Genomic DNA, 19,939 nt, shown 5'->3' with positions numbered 1-19,939 from the left:
GCTCTGTGAAAGTAAGTAAAAACACCTAACCTGCCAACTTCCCTCCCTCACAAGTGTCTAGAAAAAGTGTATGTGGTAGAGCTTTTCCCACCACAGCAGAGCTGCGCAAAATTCATCCTCCTGCTGCACCGTCTTGATAAATAAGATGCACGCTAGTCAAAACCATCACCCAAATAAATGTGGGAAAATAGCTCTACCGTAGACATTCTTTGATAAATCTGGGCCTTTGTGTTCATCTCATTCTAACATAATGTGGGTACATATGCAACCAATCTTTTGGGTGTGCAGTTTTATATTGTCTCTGTAGCATATTGCGTATATAAGAAAACACAACACCAGTCGAAAAGTGTGAACATCTACAACCATAATTTGTGTATGAAAAACGCACAGATATAAAGCATATATACACATTATGCTAGCATATATCCAATTTTGTAAACCGATAAGTATCAGATACCTTTATGCTATCATATCACCCATTATTCACGGTACGGGACATCAAAAATTTCTCAAATTCTATCTTGCAAAATTTAGCATAAATATATGTACACGTGAAAAAAGGAACAATAAAAAACAGAGGTAAAATGTAAAAAGGAAAATAGACACTGAATAAACGGAAATGGGTAAACATCAATATTTTGAATACTTGTTCTTTTTTGATAATATATATGTATCACATTGTGTCCTCTGTCTGTCTATTTTAAATATTCTGTTTTAATCTTATTTTATTTTGTTAGTATTATTATTTTGTGTGTTGTGGTGTGAACACTGTCACACTATAGATATGTGCAGCAGCGCTTCCTCCAACAACCACAAATATATATCAGCCTGAATAGTTTTACTTAAAGCTTGTTGGCCCTTGATGGTATTACTTAATAACTTTTAATTACAATTTTACTTATAACAAGAAGAAGTTTGCTCCTTATAATGGTAGCCAAATAATGATGGTATACATTGCTACAGTGGCTGATGTAAATGGGGACATCAAGATATACTGGGGGCATTTGTTAATAATATTGGTGTCTTAAAATATTATATAACCAATACTGTTAGTAAATATATTTCAAGTGATGACAATAATTTAATCCCAATGGATAGCGGGATTGTAATCTCAAAATCCAGAAAGCTCTCATTAGAACTTTATGTTGCCAATCTCCCCCTCTTAGGGGACAGGACACTCTTTCAATGCCCATGATGGAAAGGCTGGAGCTGTCACCTTGGCGTTCCCTCATCCAGACGTGTGAGAGTTAATTTCACCTTGCACTAGCAGTAGGGCTGGGCGGTATACCGGCTCATACCGAATACCGAAATTTTTGAGCTGCACGATATGAATTTTTCCCATACCACAATACCGGTTTGGCCCCTCCCCCTTGGGAATGAATTATCAGCGCAGCGCTGTCCCCACATCGGGGAACTAATCCTATGTGACCCACCAGCACTGTTCTACTGCGCCCCCCCCCCCCCACCAACTCATGTTACCTGTGAGCGCTGTTCTGCTCCCCCCACCAAATCATGTTACCCGCCAGCGCTGTTCTGCTCCCCCCCCCCCCCCCAATTAATTATCAGCCCAGCAAGGTACTACTCGCATGTCTCACCCGCCAACGGCTGTCCGGGCATGCTGGGAGTTGTAGTTTTGCAACAGCTGGAGGTCCGCAGGTTGGAGACCACTGGCGTACAGTATAGAGTTCCAGCGCCGGTGGCCCCCAACAAAGAGGAGGAGGGCAGTGCTTGCGGGTGACATGTGACTAGTACCCAGCCGGGCTGATAAAAAATTGGGGGGGGAGCAGAACAGTGCTGGCGGGTAACATGATTTGGTGGGGGGAGCAGAACAGCGCTGGCGGGTAACATGATTTTTTTTGGGGGGGGAAGCAGAAGAGCGCTTGCGGGTCACATGATTTGAGGTGGTGGGGGTGAAAGAAATACCGGTATATACCGTGGAACCACCATAAGTTACAAAAATACTGTGATACACGTATTTGGTCATACCGCCCAGCTCTAACTAGCAGTATAAAAGGATGCCAGTGGCAAACAGACTAAGAACTATGGACTAAGAACCATATGGTTCGAAACCCCTTAACGACGCAGAACATAATTGTTCGTCTTGGTGAGGCAGTACTGAACGCACCAGGACGTACATTTACGTCCTATATATAACCGCGAGCATCGGAGCGATGCTCTGGTCATGCGCGGTAGGTCCTGGCTGCTGATAGAAACTAGCGACCAGATGTCCGCCATTAACCCCTCAGATGCCGTGATCAATACAGATCACGACATCTGCAGCGCTGCGGTCACTAAAATAGATGATCGGATCGCCCGCAGCGCTGCCGCGGCGATCCGATAGGGGGATTTTCTCCTACTCTGCAGAGAGCATTGTGGGGATTTTCTCCTACTATGGGGATTTTCTGCTACTCTGCAGAGAGCATTGTGCTCGGTATTCAGCAGAGAGCTCTGTGCTCCAAAAAGAAAATAATTTCCTCTGTAGTATTCAGCATTCGGCTATTCGGTATTCGGCTTAAGATTTTTTAATAGAGGTAATTTACAAATCTGTTTAACTTTCTGGCACCAGTTGATTTAAAAACAACAAAAAACAAAAAAAAAAGGTTTTCTGCCGGTGTACTCCTTAAAATATGCCATGTGTGACAGTATTCTTGTGCTAGGTTATTTCTTTATTATTGCTATTTTAGACAGTACTTTATATATTCCTGTAATCCAAAAATGTTGATTCTTCGGCAGCTGGCAGATGGAAGGAATTTCCTAGCATGCTGTTGTGCTCTGGTTCCCATTAATGCATTGCAGAAGAGCCTGTGAAGGTTCCTGGAGGCTCCTGGTGCATCTGGTTGGCGGCTGCCAATAGGAGAGCTCTGTGTTTGAGGAATTTGTTTTTCTTTATATTGGATCGCAGCATTCTTACCATTTTTTTTTTTCTTTTTACATGAAAGAAGAATTTTTATGTTGCAACACATGTGATGTCTCAATCCTTTACATATGTCCATGTTCTGTGGCGCATACTTCGGTTCAGTTCTTTTATAAGTGAATCTGGATGCAGAAAGTATGCTATCCTAGAACTGTAAACTTGTCTTCACCAACTTCCTTGTCTCCTGTCTTGTGCTTTCTGCTATCTCCAAATTATTTCCCGTGAAGGTAGGCCTTATCTAAATAAGCATGCTTATCCGTTTTTAGACAGGACTGTGAAAGCATCGAGTGGAGTAAGAGGAGACTGATAAAACAAGACCCAATGTATCAGAACTATCGCCGCATCTGTCACTACCTGGTCTGGAACATTAGGGCATCTTATTTTGTCAGGATAAATAGTTCTAAAAGGTGATGTGACAGCTATGTTCTGTACCAATGTGTAAAGGAAATCTTGATTTCTTTCTTCAGGAAACCTTTTGTCTCAGCTGTATAGCCATTTGTCAGAAAGGAATCTAATCATTCCCTTTTGTTATACCCCTTCAGCAATGTCCCGGAGAAGTCGTATTGTATAGAGCGCTACATTTAAGACCTTTCCTGAATATTGTATGGTAATGCATCACAGGGTATATAGTGCTCTCTCTGTATATGAAGAAAATAAAATGTTTAGGGGGTGAAAGGGTTCTGTATTCTACCTCTGAATATCTCTGATTTCATATAGGGGAAAAAACAATTGTGCCTCTGCATACTTACAAAGCTTTAATCCATTATATTTCTATGTACATTCCCTTCCAATGGAGCCTGTATTGGGAAGGATGGAGAACTTACTAGGGAGTCAGACAAACTTGACACTCATGGCTCTGCAGTTGCTTTGCTGCTGTATATTTTTTATTTTAAAGGAGATCTGTAGTTCACATTTTTATATTCCCCTGTGCCCCGGCTGCAAAAAGTAACAAAACAAACTGTAACTCAACTTCCGACATTCCCCTGTTGCACCGTTATGCGTCTCGGTACTCCGGTGATGGGCTTCTTCCTGGGGACTGTGACTCTTACTCCGCTCAGCGTATCACCCACCTCCCATGTCCCACCTCAGTCGGTGATAGGCTGAATGCACTGTCATGTAAGGAGCTAAGGCCCCGCCTTCTCCCTGCTGCCTGGGCTCCTTACATGACAGTGCCCTCAGCCTATCACCGGCCGAGGCGGGACATCGCTACAGCCAGCAATACACTGAGAGCAGTAGGAGTCACCGTCCACCGGAAGCAGGAAGAAACCCATCACCGGAGGACCGTGACGCCTATAACGGGGGAATATCGGAAGGTGAGTTAAAGTTTGTTTTGTTACTTTTTGCAGCCCGGACACAGGGGATTATAAAAAAAAAAAAAAAAAAAAATTAAATAATGTACACTAAAGATTTCACATTTTCTTAATTGGTACATTGTTAGGGATCATTCACATCATGTTTGGTGCCCTGTGGTACAAATCCGTGCGGAGAATCCTAAAATCTTCTGCTGGCATATCAATGCTTGGAACGGATTGGACCCCATTCAATGTAATGACCTGTACAGAGTCACCTACTGGCTGTTCGAGTCATTAGAGTTTTGTCTTAGACAGAAAAACACGGCAGATTTTTCAAGTCCAAGCCAAAAGTTGGTAAGTCAGAAAATGACTTAAGTGAAGTCATTAGGTGACTCTGATCAGGCCACTGGATTAAATTGGGCCTGTGCAGATCTGAGCGCAGATAAGTCGGCAGCTGATTTTGAGCCCCCAACAGATCTGTGCACAGAACATGATAGGGGATTCTATTGACTTGTTTTGGAGAGTTTTCTAAATATGCTTTGTGACTTTTATACAGAAGTCTTTGTGCAAGGAGGGGGAGATTGACTTTCATCTATGGTGGATCCTGTGTTATCTGCCCTTAATTTTGTGTTAACTTTTACTGTAATCCTGCCTGTTTCGGTAGTTAGAAGAATGCGAAGTATTGATCGCTACTCAACAGGAAGTGCCAGCCTATTATTAGGCTTAGTGGTCAGACTGAAAACTAAAACTGGAAGAAATGGGGGGAAAAAAGCCAACAATTGTTGAAAAAAAACTGTTCAACATAAAAACTTGATTTAAACAATAGGCAATTTTCTGATGCCACATTCCCTTTAACCATACCGCAACGACAGTTTCTGAATACACCTGACCATTTGCTACACTATTGAATTTTCATTCTAGGCTGCACAAGCCTCAATGTATAGAGTAGAAAGCCTCCAGAAATGTTTATTTTCTCGAAGGGAAATGTTACCGCTCTTTAATCCCTTCATGACCCAGCAAATTTTGATTTCTGGCTCATGTTTATTTCCTCCTTAAATTCTAAGACCCATAACGTGTTTTTTTTTTTTTTTTTTTTTTGACTGACAGTTGTATTAGGACTTATTTTCTGCGTGACAATTTGGACATTCCATTGAATCACTTTTTTTTTTTTTTTTTTTTTATTATACAATGTATTACAAAGCCATAGCAAAATTGAAAAAAATATGGAATTGCACAATTTTGTTGGGCAATCATTTTTTGGGAGTTCAAAATATGGTAAATCTGACCCATATTTATTAAAAAAAAAATTTTTTTTTTGTCACATTTTTTGGCCCACCCCTCGGTGCCTTTCATAAGCAAACACCAGATGGCTTTCATAGATCAATGTAATGCTATTGCATTACATTCATCTATGAAATCTGTGCTCGATTGCCAAGGCCTAAGTGAGCCCTAAGCAATCTCAGAGCCAGGGAAGACACCAAGGAGCAGGTAAGACCTCGGACTTCCCTAGCAACCTATAGCTCCCCCGCGATACATTGCTCGGGGGGGGGAGGGCTATGGGACCACTAGACACCAGGGTATAGCGGCTTTTAGTGTTTAAATGCCGTGATCTGTATAGAGCACGGCATTTAACCAGTTAAATGACGGACCTTAGCAAGTTTGCCGAAGTTCGTCATTACCGGCAGGTGTCAGCTGCTGATAGTGTGTGTCATGGGTCGGGATGGGGTTAATGTACTATGTACTTGGTTTGGTTGCAACTTGAATGGTAAAACTTAACCAAGCACTGGTAAGCCAGGCGTAAGGGAATACCTGCTTTGAAAACAGCGCGGTCATGAGAGGCCCATGTCTTCCAGTGAAATCCCTGGATACTAATAATGTACTAATAGGCATCTTGAGAAATGTAAGGCATTGTGTGTCTCAACACAAACTTTTCCACAGCATCTCACAAATAATGGCCTATAAATAATTTGCTCCTGCTTGGACACCCAAAGAGAATTGGGCCTAATCTCATGTTCTCTCTGTAAGGGCAATGAAGTTTATTGACCTGACATAAACCTTGTGTTTGTGATATTGTTAGTTGTTCATCTGCCATATAGAACGTTTTCCATCCATGTAAGAATATCATGTTTCTTGTTGTGTTCATATTGTGATCTTCTTTATTCATAAGTTACTTCCATTATTACATTATAATTACATGATAAAGAGACATTACTCATGTTGGTCCATGACCTCATTGAGCCACAATCTTATGTTTGCCTTTAGCTACACTACATTCAGCATGTACCCGTGTGCTACATGTGGATTTCACACTTAACTTCTCAATGGGTTTAATCCAATGTAAAATTCTTCAATATACAGCACGTAGATGGGGTTTTGTACTGGGGTGATCAGAACTAATGTGCAGCTTCTGGCCTATATCGTGATGGAGCATCAGTGTGATTGCGGCTTAAGCCTGCTCTGTGAAGCGTATTGTGAAACTGTCCCCTATTTTAGTGATGTATGAAGCATTTTGCTTAACTAATGTCATTTTTTTGTTGTGCTTCCACTCCTTTTTTCTCTCCTTTTCCTCATTTGGTGTTGGATTGTTACGCTGGCTCTGCTATGTTCCAGGCTGACCTCTCTGAATCAGTGAACAACTTCCGTTTTACTTCTCCAGTTCTTACAAAATGCAGCTGGTTAAAAATATAAAGCGCTTTAGCTGGTATATCTGTGAACATCTGGTTGTGTTCAGCCCACATGCCTTTCCTTCCCAGTATGTTTGACTTTTATATTATTTGTGGTAGTTTTGTTCTAATTTTAGTGGTACATGCTTCATGGGCATTTTTTTTTATCTCCTCAGTTGGTTTTAGTTGACATGCAGGATGACACTTATCACGAGGAGGAATTTTCAGGTGACAATGATGACAGTAGTTAGGATCATTCTTTCTGCGTAAAATGTATTACCAGGTGCTGGTTCAGCATTGACATAGATCAAATGAACAATGAGATACACTTGATAACTAAGTAGTCTTCTGTAAACTACCTTCAAATCAGGTGTACATACTGGTTCATGCCTCAAAGCTTTGTGAAGGCAGAAAATTCAACACTGCTGTGACATTTTCCGTGTCAAAGAGAAAGCGTTCTGCCCTGAGCCATAGCGCCTCTACCCTGTGACGACATGCATGCTCCCTCTTTCACATAGGGCCTGCCTAGCGTGGGAAGCCATGACTAGAAATAGCACATGCATACAGTGAGGGAATTGGACTACCAGACATGCTGTGCGTGCTCTGCAATTCCTATTCATGTTGCATGTATGGGGCTTAAATGGGCACTGTCAGATTCAAAAACCTTTTTATATGTTGTTACTGTTGAAAATTAAAAGCCTTTTGTAATATGGCTGTTAAAAGTTTTCTTCTAGTTAAGAAAACTGCTCCTGAAAATCCCAGCACTAGGGGTCCCCATACTTACTGGGACACTAACCAGTCCTGGAGCAGTATCAGGCTTGTCTATAAGTCATGGACAAGAGATGACTCATGAACAAGGCTACATGATCAGGCACACCAATCACCTCCCACCACCACAAGGAGGGACACCCCCCTTCCTCTGAGAGGATTTCTAACACTGTAAGCTAATGAAAAGAGGTTTTTTTTCTAATAAACATTGGCAATAGACGCATATGAATTAGATGTACATGATCAGGATTAGGTACTGAGTAACATTCATTTTTATTTTTTTTGTGGCATCTGACAGGTACACTGTAACCTACAATCGTCTTTACTGTGTCAGCTGGTTCATATGCATAAACTATGTGACAGATGCACTTCAAAGTCCTATGATTTCCTGACTAGGGGTATTTCATACGTAGAGTATACACTGCAGATTTCTCACATGTGCATCTTTATTCCCTTTATTCTTTAAACACTGCTAAGCGTTAGGAACCAACTGTTCCAAATGCTGGAGCTGGCGCTGGGAGCTTGTGACATCATAGCCCCACCCCCACATGACGTCATGCTCTGCCCCCTCAATGCAAGTCTATGGGAGGGGGTGTGACATTTGTGACGCCCCCCTCCCATAGACTTGCATTGAGGGGGCAGGGTGTGACGTCATGAGGGAGTGGGGCTAGAACTTCACGACCTCCTGGCTCCAGTGTTAGGAACAGTTTGTTCCAAACGATGAGCAGCGGAGTACCCCTTTATTAACGCTGAGGATTTACCTGTGGATTTCTTTGCATGGAGTTGGCAGTGTATACTCGTAAATGTATGAAAAATGAAGAGATGTCCAGCGCAGGTTCCAAGCAATACGAAATAATTTATTCAGCAGTAACACGACATGATGACAGGTAGGTGACGCGTTTCAGCCACAATCTGCGGCCTTAGTCATACTATTTTTCATAATCATACGAGTTGTGGTTCAGTCTCGTCCGAGACGCAGAAAGGGCGTACGAGTGAGCTGTGCCTAACACTTTGGACTCGTAAATGTACTCCTAACACGCCATGACTATCTGTATTAGAAAATAGTGATCTGCAGATTTGAGCCTCAACCCCTCTTTCTTAGTTCCAGGTTAGTACAGAGTGATAGAGGGGGAGGGTGTCGGAATAAATAAAACAAAAAACAACTGTTGCCCATAACAACCAATCACAGCTCATCTTTTCTATCTTAACGAACATTGGTAAAGGGAAAACTGAGCTGTGATTGGTTGTTGTGGGCAATTCACTCCAGATTTTGTTTCCAAACTTTATTCCATCTGTGAGATTAAACTTGTTAAAGGGGTTGTGCAGGGGAATCTGCCCCAAGCACAGTCATATGAAGTGGAAGACATCATTTTTCTTAATACCCTACCTTATAGAATCTGTTATCCGATATCGCCCGACTGTTTTTCTAGCATTTCCGAAGAGGTACTGCTCCCCTCCACTTCTGGCTGCAGCAGGGTATGGCGCTTCACCAGCTAGGCACTGTGAGCACTCTCTCGTGCATGTGCAGTGCCATCAGATCACATCATTGTGAACAGATTCCTCAGCAACACGCCACGCCATTGGAGATAGGGACCCACATGGCCAGAAAGTAGCAAGTAGGCTTATAAGGGGGAGATTTGTCACAACCTGTCCAGAGGAAAAGTTGCTGAGTTGCCCATGGCAACCAATCAGATCGCTGCTTTCATTTTTTAGAGGCCTTTTCAAAAATGAAAGAAGCAATCTGGTTGCTATGGGCAACTCAGCAACTTTTCCTCTAGACAGGCTTTAATAAATCTCCCCCATAATGTTTGATCAAAATGTATACTCATGTTAGTTGTTGAAAAAGTGCTGAAAAGCAATAGATCATCGTATATGTTGATGTGCAGCTATGTCTTTCCTTCTAAATTTGTGGCCAAGTGTTCTTTGTAAGGTCACCTCTCATTTTACCCTGAGGCTAGGTTTCCACTTAAAAATGCCAATAAACACGCCCATTCTGCGGCCTGCAAGTCAATAGTTAACTTGGCGTTTTTCAGTTTGGTGTTTTTTTTTTTTTTTATCCTTTTGCTCCCATAGAAGTCTATGGGAGTGAAAAAACGCCAAGACAAACGCCATGTGGGTTTTAACTTTGGCGTTTTTGCAGGCATTTTTTATTCTCTTTTGACTTTACCGATCCCAAAAAAGTGATGGAGATACCTTATTTTATTTAAAATTTCGTAGGGTACCATTAAAAAAAAAATAATTATTAAGATACAGTAGTGATTGAAAAATTTTCAATTAATTTTAAAACGGGGATCAATTTATGTGGGCAGGTAGGGCACTAAAAATGTAGCTGATAATACTAATAATGTAGTGTGTGTGTTTTTTTTTCACTTTATTTTTTACATTTTTTAAGTAGAAGAGCGTCCGCCCGCATCTATACATAATATTGGAGGACCACAGCGGAGTATTAGTACCTGCAGTAAGGGACAGATCACAGCGGATGTCACTCCTCCTGTCACCTGATGCGATCGTCCTGAAGTTAATGTGCTCACAGCTACAGAGCCGAGAAAACTGCTGATGCTGTGCAGTAGGTATGTCCTATATCTACTGCTCAGCAAGAACTTACAGTGAGCCTGCAATGTGTATACAGCATACACCTTGCTGGCTCACTTTACCCCTTGCTGAGCGCTATGCACCAGCCAGATAGCTTTATATAGTGTGTACAGAAGACGAAGTCCGCTTACTTCCCTCCAGTCCGGTCTGTGTAGCTCCGCCCCTAGTGATGATGTAATTAGGGGGCAGAGCTTCAGACGGGAGCCAGGCTGGTAAGTGTGAGGCTCTGTAGACATTGTATGTTTTGTATAATGTGAACAGACCCTTCTGGCAGTGTCTTCCCAGATAGGGAGACCCCAGCTGTTGCTAAACTACAACTCCCAGCATGCCTGTACAGCCAAAGGCTGTCTAGGCATGCTTGCAGTTGTAGTTTTGCAACAGTTGGAAGCTCCCTGTTTGGGAAGACATTGCAGTATGGGCGCTCTCCCCAGCAGACAGCGCCAAAAATGTACTAAGAAATATATCGTATATATGCATTTTTTTTTCTCATTTCAGATCCATGTATGCACAGGATTACTACAGATTCGGAGGACTACTGCGGATGAACTGGATTTTTTTTCCTTTTAATAAAATGGTTAACGAGGGCTGTGGGGGAGTGTTTTTTAAAATGAATTTTTCCAATGTGTGATACCAACCAAGCAGCAGCAGCCTGATGTTACCAGGGTGGACGAGGACCAATTTTACTGGCCCTCCCCAGCCTAAATAATGCCGGCCTGTTACCGCCTAGACCAAGGAGCGCCATTTTTGACACTACGGGCCTTTTGGTACCGGCTCTTCCCGGCACCCCTGTGGCGGTGGGTACCGGGGTAATAATTGGGGGTTAACGCATGCTGTTTATGTGGCTAAAGCTAAGCCCGGCTTAGTAATGGATTCCATCTATTAGACAACTTCCACTACTAAGCCTGAAAATTCAATAAAATAAAAGACACATTGGAAAAATTATTTTATTAAAAAAAAGTACTCCCCCACAGCCCTCGTTAACCATTTTATTAAAAGGAAAAAAATCCAGTTCATCATCCGCAGTAGTCCTCTGAATCCCCCGTAAAACTCTGCATACACGGCTTTGAAACAAGAAGAAAAAAAGAAACACATATTAGGACATTTTTGGCGCTCTCTACTGGGGAGAACACCCATAATGCAGTGTCTTCCCAAACAGAGAGCCTACATTTGTTGCAAAACTACAACTCCCAGCATGCCCAGACAGCCTTTGGTTGTCAGGGCCTGCTTGGAGTTGTAGTTTAGCAACAGCTTAAGTGTCTCTTTCTGGGAGGACTTCTAGAAGGGTCTGTTCACATTATACAATGTGAACAGAGCCTCACACCCTTACCAGCCTGGCTTCTGTCTGGTACTCTGCCCCCCCCCCCCAATGAGGTCATCACTAGGGGCGGAGCTACAAGGACCTGGCCGGTACAGGAGCAAGGGAGGTAAGTGGACGTCGGCTTCTGTATACACTATATACAGATATCTATAGATAGCTGTATATCCTGTATACCGCCGAAAGGGGCTATAGGAGCAGGGAGTCCTGTCTGTATAGTGACAGGATTCCTGGCTCCTGTATAGTATACACGGGTACACTATGCCCCCCTGTATACAATATGGCTGGCGGAGGTGAAAAGTGATGCTATACATCCCTCCTCACCTGAAACTCTGTGGACCCGGGCACTCAGCATCCGACCCACTAAGTGGTACCCTAAGGACAGTGATAAAACTGCCACAGGGGATAGAACGGGCTGTTTCCACCCACCAGTAACAGCGCCAGAACAAACTGCCAAAACGCATAAAGATGTGGCAGTTCTTCTGGCGTTTTTGTTGCCGTTTTTTTAGGTGTTAAAAAACAAAGTGCAAACCTAGCCTTAATGTGCACAGTGAAACCAAGGGGGGGGGGGGAAGGGAGTTGTCAATTTTTTTTTTTTTTTTTTTAACATTTTAAGGGGTTTAGTTTTTATGCATTGCACTTTATCTTCAGTAAAAATTACATTTTATCTTTATTGTGTGGGTCAATATGATTACAGTGATAACAAATTAATGTAGATTTTGTTTTACTACTTTAAAAAAAACTAAAATTAAATAAATATAAAATACTTAAAATTACCATGTCCAGACCCCTATTTTTTCTGTCTACAGAGTTTTTTTTTTTTTTTTTTTTCTTCAGCGTCCTTTACATCATGTTCTTTACAAGCTGATCTTCTTTAGAGTAACTCCTTTCTGCTGCAGGTTCACCACCGAACTGGAGTATGGTAGTGACTTTGAGGTAGTTATACAATTTAAGAGAATAAGAAACATTGAGATAGATCAGTGGTTCTCCAGATGTTGCAAAACTGTTGGCTGGCCGGGCATGATTCAGGTTGTAATTTTGCAACATCTGAAGGGCCACAGTTTGGAGACCACTGAGATAGATATCTGTATACATACAGAGATCTATAGGTGTATAGAGATACATAGTATATGCAAGGGATTAATAAGAAAAACTTCCCTTCCCTTGTATGGGGACTAAGCTACAAGCAGTATAACTTGGTTGAAATAAACCATGAAGAGGCATGTCCAGGGAGTCTAGGGATTTCAGAGCTTCTAGGCATGCTGGGAGTGGAAGTGCAGCATGTAAACTACAGGGCAGGAATATACTTCACAGGAGAAAGATGGTAAACATGTACCTGGGGAGATTGGTCTGGTCTGGGCTTCTGATACACAGCGGGGATGGGATGCAGAATGAGTTATATATCTTGAAAAACCTCTAACTAGACTATCAGACCAGTTAATCAAAGTGTACATATCTTATCACCAGAAACCAAGAATACTTGTACTTTTGTCCACTGTAGGACAAAATCCAGAAAGTTTTTCTCCCTATTAAACTTAATAGTAAAATTGCAGTTCCCATGTAGTGTTGTGCTATAAATGTAACAGCTGTAGCGTTAAGCACAAGAGAATAGTTTTGGGCTTAAAAACGCCTGGTTTGCAAAATGCATATTAGCCTTTGCTGTAACCCCTCCAAAAACATTTCAAATACCCCCAAAAAGTCTGAAAATCTGACTTTTTACCTGTGAAATGAACAGGGTTTTGTTTTTTTGGAGCCTTAAAATACAGTGTGTGAACATAACCTTACATTCAGACCAAAAAGGTAAAAAAAAAAAAATAACAACTTCCATCCAAGGTGTACTCCTTCCAGAGCAGTTTCCATTTTTTTTTTTTTTTTTTTTTTACATCTGCATTAAAGCCTCCATCACAGATTTCACCAAAATTGTCTGAAAAAATTACATTGCAAGTTAAAATTCCCGGTCCTGTAATGGAACCCTGACACATTTCATTAAAGGGGTATTCTGGCACTTGAAAAACTATTATGGCACTGTGGCCCACGAAATATAGAACAAAAAGCTGTGCTTGGCTAGCCCTGGTCCCTTGTATCTTCCGTTGAGCTCTGTCCAGTCCCCTGGTCTTGAGTCGTCGTCCTGCTTCTGAGATGAGTGATCGGTGCCAGGGTGACCATGACAGGACACAGTGATTGGCTGAGCTGGCAGGTGTTGCACCATTTACTCGTCTCAGAAGCAGGAAGATGTCAGAAGTGAACCTAGTCATGCTTTCTAACCTCATGCCTGTTAGTGAGAAGATGGAAAGTGCTGTTGATGAACTACTGAACAGGTACTTAGATTCTGACAGGACTGCATCTTCTGTGGTCTGCACATGCTGTGTGTGCCTGTGAATGTTAAGATTGTGTTAGTTCATTGGGTTAAGAAGACTTCTGATGGATAGATGGGTTTAAAAAAGTAATAAACTTTACTAAACTAACTCAGGCTATGTTCCTTTACTACTCCTAACACTCCTCCCACCCTTAAAAAAAAAAAAATTCAGAGCTTTAAAAAGCTCTGCATCATACCTTTTTATACTTGCTCACATAGTGCAATCTCCCAGCAGGAGAAAATGGGCGTTTCCCAGCAGGCATGAAATCACTGCAGCCTGCTGGGGGACCACTTCCGCTCTCACATCGTTGCAGTGCTGTGATGAATAGAAGACCTCAAGCTCTGTGCATATTTCAGTGAGACTCTGTGCAGCTGTCAATCAAGCTCAGTGCAGAGAAGCACTTCCTGAGTTTGGTCTTCTGCCAGGGCGGGAGGAGACCAAACTCTCTGTGTTAATTGTGGCAGGGAACAGAACAGAGCCACCTAGTGGCTGTTTTTTCTATTCATTTTTAAACATATTTATGTTAATTTTAAAAGCAAGTGAAAGGGAAAGTGTCTGCTAATTACACAAGAATCACTTTATTAAAAGTTTTATTTGGTGACAGGCATTCTTTAATGAACAGAGTTGAGTCTATTTCTGTAGGTTATGGGGCATAATTCTAGCAAAATTTGTGACCACAAAATAGCATGCTTTATGATGTGTGTGCCATGTAGTAGGAAGGGGTAGTGGTGTGAAATGAGTCATTTGCCTTCATTTACTATTGTGAACCCAAAGGGGGAGATTTGTCACAACCTGTGCAAAGGAAAAGTTGCCCATAGCAACCAATCAGATTGCTTCTTTCATTTTGCAGAGGCCTTGTTAAAAATGGGGAAAAAAAGGGAGCTGATTGGTTGCTATGGGCAACTTATTTTGTGACGGGAGAATGAACGGAAGAAATAGTGCATGCACTATTTCATCGGTTACCATCTTCCATCACAAAATAACGTCCGTTATTAATAACGGATTTCCTAACGGCCGTTTAACGGCAGATTTGCAGGGTTTTCATAACAAAACATCAGATGGATCTTTAAAACGGATGAATTTTATAGTGTGAAAGCAGCCTAATTAAAACCCAACACTAAATCAGAGCCAGTGTGAGCCAAAATTATAGTGCAAAAATATTGGTATAAAGTAATCCAATAAGTTGGTGGCATTGAGTAAGACAACAGCAACTAAGAATGCCCAAGAATATCACTGTTAGGCTAGGTTCAGACTACGGAATTTCTGCCTGCAATTCCGCTTTGAAATTGCAGGTGGAAATTCCGCTTGCTAAAATGTATAGTGTAGTGCATGGGTTTCCGTTCACAAATTCACACTTAAGAATTTGTGAAGCGGAATTTGAGAACAGAAAATCTGCTTGAAAATTTCTGCCTGAAGAATGGCGTTGCTCTTTCTTCAGGCGGAAATATCGTCGAACACATTGCAGTGTATTGGAGACTGCAGTGTCCGTGCGGTCCTAGCGGTTTCAGAAATTTTCTGCCCGGAGATTCTGTAGTCTAGACTCGTGGACATGCACACTGTCAAGTAAATAAATCTAATGCAGTGTTTTTCAGTCTATATCATAACAGCGACTCCGCTATTACCCAATCTGCACAAATAAATGCCCACAATGCAGTAGAACTGCTGAAAATGTATCAGTTTGCAAAAATGTAGGCATGATGCTGCCTAAATTTGATGCGTGTGTTTCATTCTTTTTTTTTTTTTTTTACTAAAAAAAACCCAAAAAACTTAGGGACACTTATTTCAAGGAGTAGTCCAGGGGATGAAAAACTTATCCCCTATCCATTCTTTCAGAGGAGTCTGGAATTTACATTTTTGCTTCTGAAAATTCTACCATGTGCACGGTACAGCAGAATTCCATTAAAAGCAATAGGACGCTGCAATATCGGAAGTTCTGAGCGAAATGTTTCTGCTGGATTCTGCTTTGAAATTTCACCCTGTGACTGGGTCCAAAGCTCTATAATGGTTTTTGTTTCCCTGACAGTCACATGAAAGCTTATTTATTGGCCTTAATTTACCATCTATATAGCATTTTTAGGTGGGAATTTTTATTTTATGCTCTTATAGTCCCCTAAGGACCGAGCCTAACTTATTTGGCCTTGAAGACACAGCCAGGTTTCACTTTTGTGTTTTAAGAGACGTATCTCCACAGAGGGCTTTTTTTTTTTTTTTTTTTTTTGCAGGAACAATTGTACTTTGCAATGATCACTTTCCTTTTACCATGAAATGTACAGTGAAGCAAGAAAACTTTTTATTTTTATATTTTTTTTTGGGGGGGGGGGGAGAATTGAAGAAAAAAAAAGGGACTATTAATTGCAATTATTAGATTGCTATGTACTGTTCAGTGCTATGTTATATCATAGTACTAATCAGTTTTCTCACAATCTTTTGTGCAGCCTGGCTTTGTAGGCTGCACAGGTTGATTGGCCATCCTTCAGACTGGAGGTGGGTTAGATGCCTCTGATGGCCATTTGTACTCATTGGATCCACAAGATTGCATTGCGTAGGTCCGATAAGCCCACTGCCACCTTCATATTCATAATAAATACTGTGATCGGCATTGATTACTGCGATTATTAACGAGTCCAAGGGTGCTGATAGCAGTCAAAGACTCACCTGCGAGTGCTGCTCCTATGCTAACTTCATAGCTGTGCCTTAAAGAGTACCTATCATCAACTACACCTCCTTATCCCCCTCCCCATCTTTCCCTGACTCTAACTAACAATATCCCTGACATTTTTTTAATTCAATACCCCCTATAAATACCTTTTTTATTCCATCTTTGGTAGCTCAGTATGGTGCTGTGTATGAGCAGAGGAAGTGGGCGGGGCCTGGCAGGCGCAACGTCATCTGATGCCTGCCTGGGGCTTGCTTCTGCCCTTCTACCTGTATGCGGCGCTCCCTCTCTGGAGCACTCATACAGGTGAGGGATGGCAGCCTCCGAGTCTTCTCCTCTCTGTTTGGCTTTACATGTGCCGTACAGAGCTGCCATGCACTGCAGTGATAAGCGCACAGTGCTTGCTCCCGCCTGTCTGACAGGCGGAGAGCTGCACTGAGTCTGTGATTTCGGACCCAACGCCAGGCTGGCGTGAGTCGGAAATCTCTGAACCAGGGACCCCTAGGGAGACCCATAGTGGCCATAGATTCAAAATGGACATAGAAGGAATCATTTTATTTTTTTTTTTATAACATGCTATTGCAAAGTTGATCTATATAGAACAAGCTATAAAATATAAAAAAAAAATAATTGTAATGTACATGGTGGCAGGCACAGAAGTGTTCAAATGGAACAATTAGTTCCCAGTTCTCTAGATCGCTGGGCCCCAGTGGTTAGACCCTCCGGAAACTTTGCAAGTTGGGGAAAACCAGTTTTAAATGGGCACTTTCAGATTCAAAAACTTTTTATATGTTGTAGATCTTCTAATATATTTCATAAGAAAATGTTAATTCCTTTTTTTTATAGAAATCATGGCTTTGTCCAACCTAAAGCACAGGCATGGACAAAGTCCAGTAAGTGAGGGTGGGCTAGCACTCCACTGTCTGATAGAGAGAGCACAGAGGAGTCCTGTCGGGCAGGAGAGAGCACAGAGGAGTCCTGTCGGGCAGGAGAGAGCACAGAGGAGTCCTGTCGGGCAGGAGAGAGCACAGAGGAGTCCTGTCGGGCAGGAGAGAGCACAGAGGAGTCCTGTCGGGCAGGAGAGAGCACAGAGGAGTCCTGTCGGGCAGGAGAGAGCACAGAGGAGTCCTGTCGGGCAGGAGAGAGCACAGAGGAGTCCTGTCGGGCAGGAGAGAGCACAGAGGAGTGTGAGCCCACCCTCACTTACTGGACTTTGTCCATGCCTGTGAATCAGCTTGGACAAAGCCATGATTTTTAATAAGCCATGATTTCTATAAAAAGGAAATTAACATTTTCTTATGAAGTACAGTATATTAAAAGGGTTAATGTTTTGCCAAAATATACACCGTATAAAAATTTTTTTTTTTTTTTTTTTTATCTGACAGTGCCCATTAAAAGACTCTATTTGGTCTCCTAGAATTGAAGGCCTATCCTCTAGGATAAGCCACCATTGTCCCCCCTCTTTTTAGTTGAATGGGTTGTGCTTTTTAAGGGTAGGGTCACACGTAACTGATCATGGAGGGTCCCAGTTGTCAGACCCCTAGCCCATCAGACACTTATCCCCTGTGCACAAGACAGGGGATAAGTTGTTTTTCACTGGACAACCCCTTTATTGCAGAATGTGTGGAATGTTTCCTTTTCATATAGTTTTGTAAAACCGCAGTAGGTGTGAATATATACCGGTATCACTTAGCCATGTCTGAATCTATTACTTTCTGTAGAGTTGGAATGCTTGTAGCATTTTAATGTTGAAACAATATTGTTGGGCTCTTTTTTTGTGTGCATGGGGTCGAGATAAATCCCTCTGATCCATCATGCAGTGTCCTTGGAAGCAGTTGTCATGTCAGACTGGTGATCATAATGTAATACCGATACCTGGTACTTCTCTCTTCTGCTCTCCAGACTGTACACAATATCAGGCAGGTCATGTAGGAGTCACCTTTTCAGTATTTATTAATATGTTTACTTCTATGGTTTATTAAAACTTGCTAACCAAACCTGTAATTTGCTGACAAAGTTGCTCTGTTGTGATCATAACTTTATGGAAATTGGGTTGTAAATTGCTTGTTTGGACAGTGAGTGCTGGCTGCTGCGTGGGATTTCTTGCTGGGTCCTGTGGAGACTCTGTGCCTTTCTCCTCCCGGGTATAATTTCATGAAACTTACGCACTGTTGGTTTCAATTTTACAGCCATTTCTTTTTGGTTTCCCTGCTTGGTGCTGCATCTGATATTCGGATTTTTATAGCCGTATATATTTACAGAGTACTATATTGTCTCCCAGTTTAACATTCCTTGACTATAAATTCTATCTGTTTATTACACACTAACCTATATATCAAACTAACACATTTTCCACCCTTTTTTCTATTCTATCATTGATGGTAATGCAAAAGACCACTAGTTAAAATAAACTGACTTATGTACTTTGTATTCTCTGATTGTGCTACATATTTGAAGAGAGCATGTTTGCCAGCTATGAATAAGGCTACGTTTTTGCCATACTGTTTTCAATCCGTTTTTCTAAAGAAAACTGTATGGCAAAAAAACGGATGGAACAGTATGGAAAAAAGTAAGCCGTATGCGTGTTTAAACAGTATACTGTTTTTAAAAGTGCATACAGTTCCGTCAGTTTTTATAGAAAAAAAACCTTAATTTTTGAAAATGTTGTCCATTTTTAATGGGAGGGGTCTTGGGTGGGGACTTTAGGATTCAAATGCGCATGTGCAAAGTAAAAACTTATACATTTTTCCCGTATGGAACTGTATACATGTGCGTTTCCCATTGACGTCCATGTTAAAAAAAAAACGTATGCGGTTGCAGTACGGTTTTTAAACCGGAGACAAAATCAGTTTAAAAAAGTATGCACCTGTGAACTTACCATAATACAGTAAGAAGATTATAAAAGGGATAATGGTAAAGAATATAAAGCAACAGAGAACAGAGCCTGGAGTGTCCTGACCTCTGTCAGACTGGTTTATGCAGGGGTCGCAAAGAGTGTACTCCCATTGCCAAGGAAAGGAGTAGAAGGTTAAACTGGTATGGGTGTGTTCTATCTGAGTACATTAAGGCAGATTCCACATAAATTTCCATAGGATTTTGCCTGAAATAACATTTTAAAGGGGTACTCCGCCTAGACATCTTATCCCCTATCCAAAGGATAAGCTGATATCTGATCGTGGGGGTCGGTGTGGCGTCTGGGACCCCCTGCGATCCCCTTGCAGCACCCAGCACCCATTATGTTCAGAACGCTTGGTGCGGGCGGCTGTGGTTGTGATGCCACGCCCCCTCGTCACACCGCGCCAGCCCATTTATGTCTAGACATGAATGGAGGGGGCGTGGCGTGACACTACGGCCGCCCGCACCTGGCGTTCTGAACATAATG

At 41.9% G+C, this 19,939-nt stretch overlaps 1 protein-coding gene across 4 annotated transcripts in view; it reads left to right on the top strand.

Annotated features, from left to right (window-relative positions):
- The window catches only part of LPP (LIM domain containing preferred translocation partner in lipoma), a 347,896-nt gene that overhangs the window by 9,261 nt on the left and 318,696 nt on the right, over window positions 1-19,939 (top strand). The window contains exon 1 of one of the 4 annotated variants that reach the window (XM_056565454.1): window positions 13,840-13,862. The exons of the other annotated variants lie outside the window; for them this stretch is intronic. The gene's annotated coding sequence lies outside the window, so the exon portion shown is untranslated. Of the gene's footprint in view, window positions 1-13,839; window positions 13,863-19,939 lie in introns of those variants that run through there. 4 annotated transcript variants of the gene reach the window in all.

This window comes from Hyla sarda, chromosome 3, assembly GCF_029499605.1.
Source record: "Hyla sarda isolate aHylSar1 chromosome 3, aHylSar1.hap1, whole genome shotgun sequence".
In the NCBI taxonomy this organism is placed as follows: domain Eukaryota; kingdom Metazoa; phylum Chordata; class Amphibia; order Anura; family Hylidae; genus Hyla; species Hyla sarda.
This window is presented reverse-complemented; position numbering and strand designations above follow the sequence as displayed.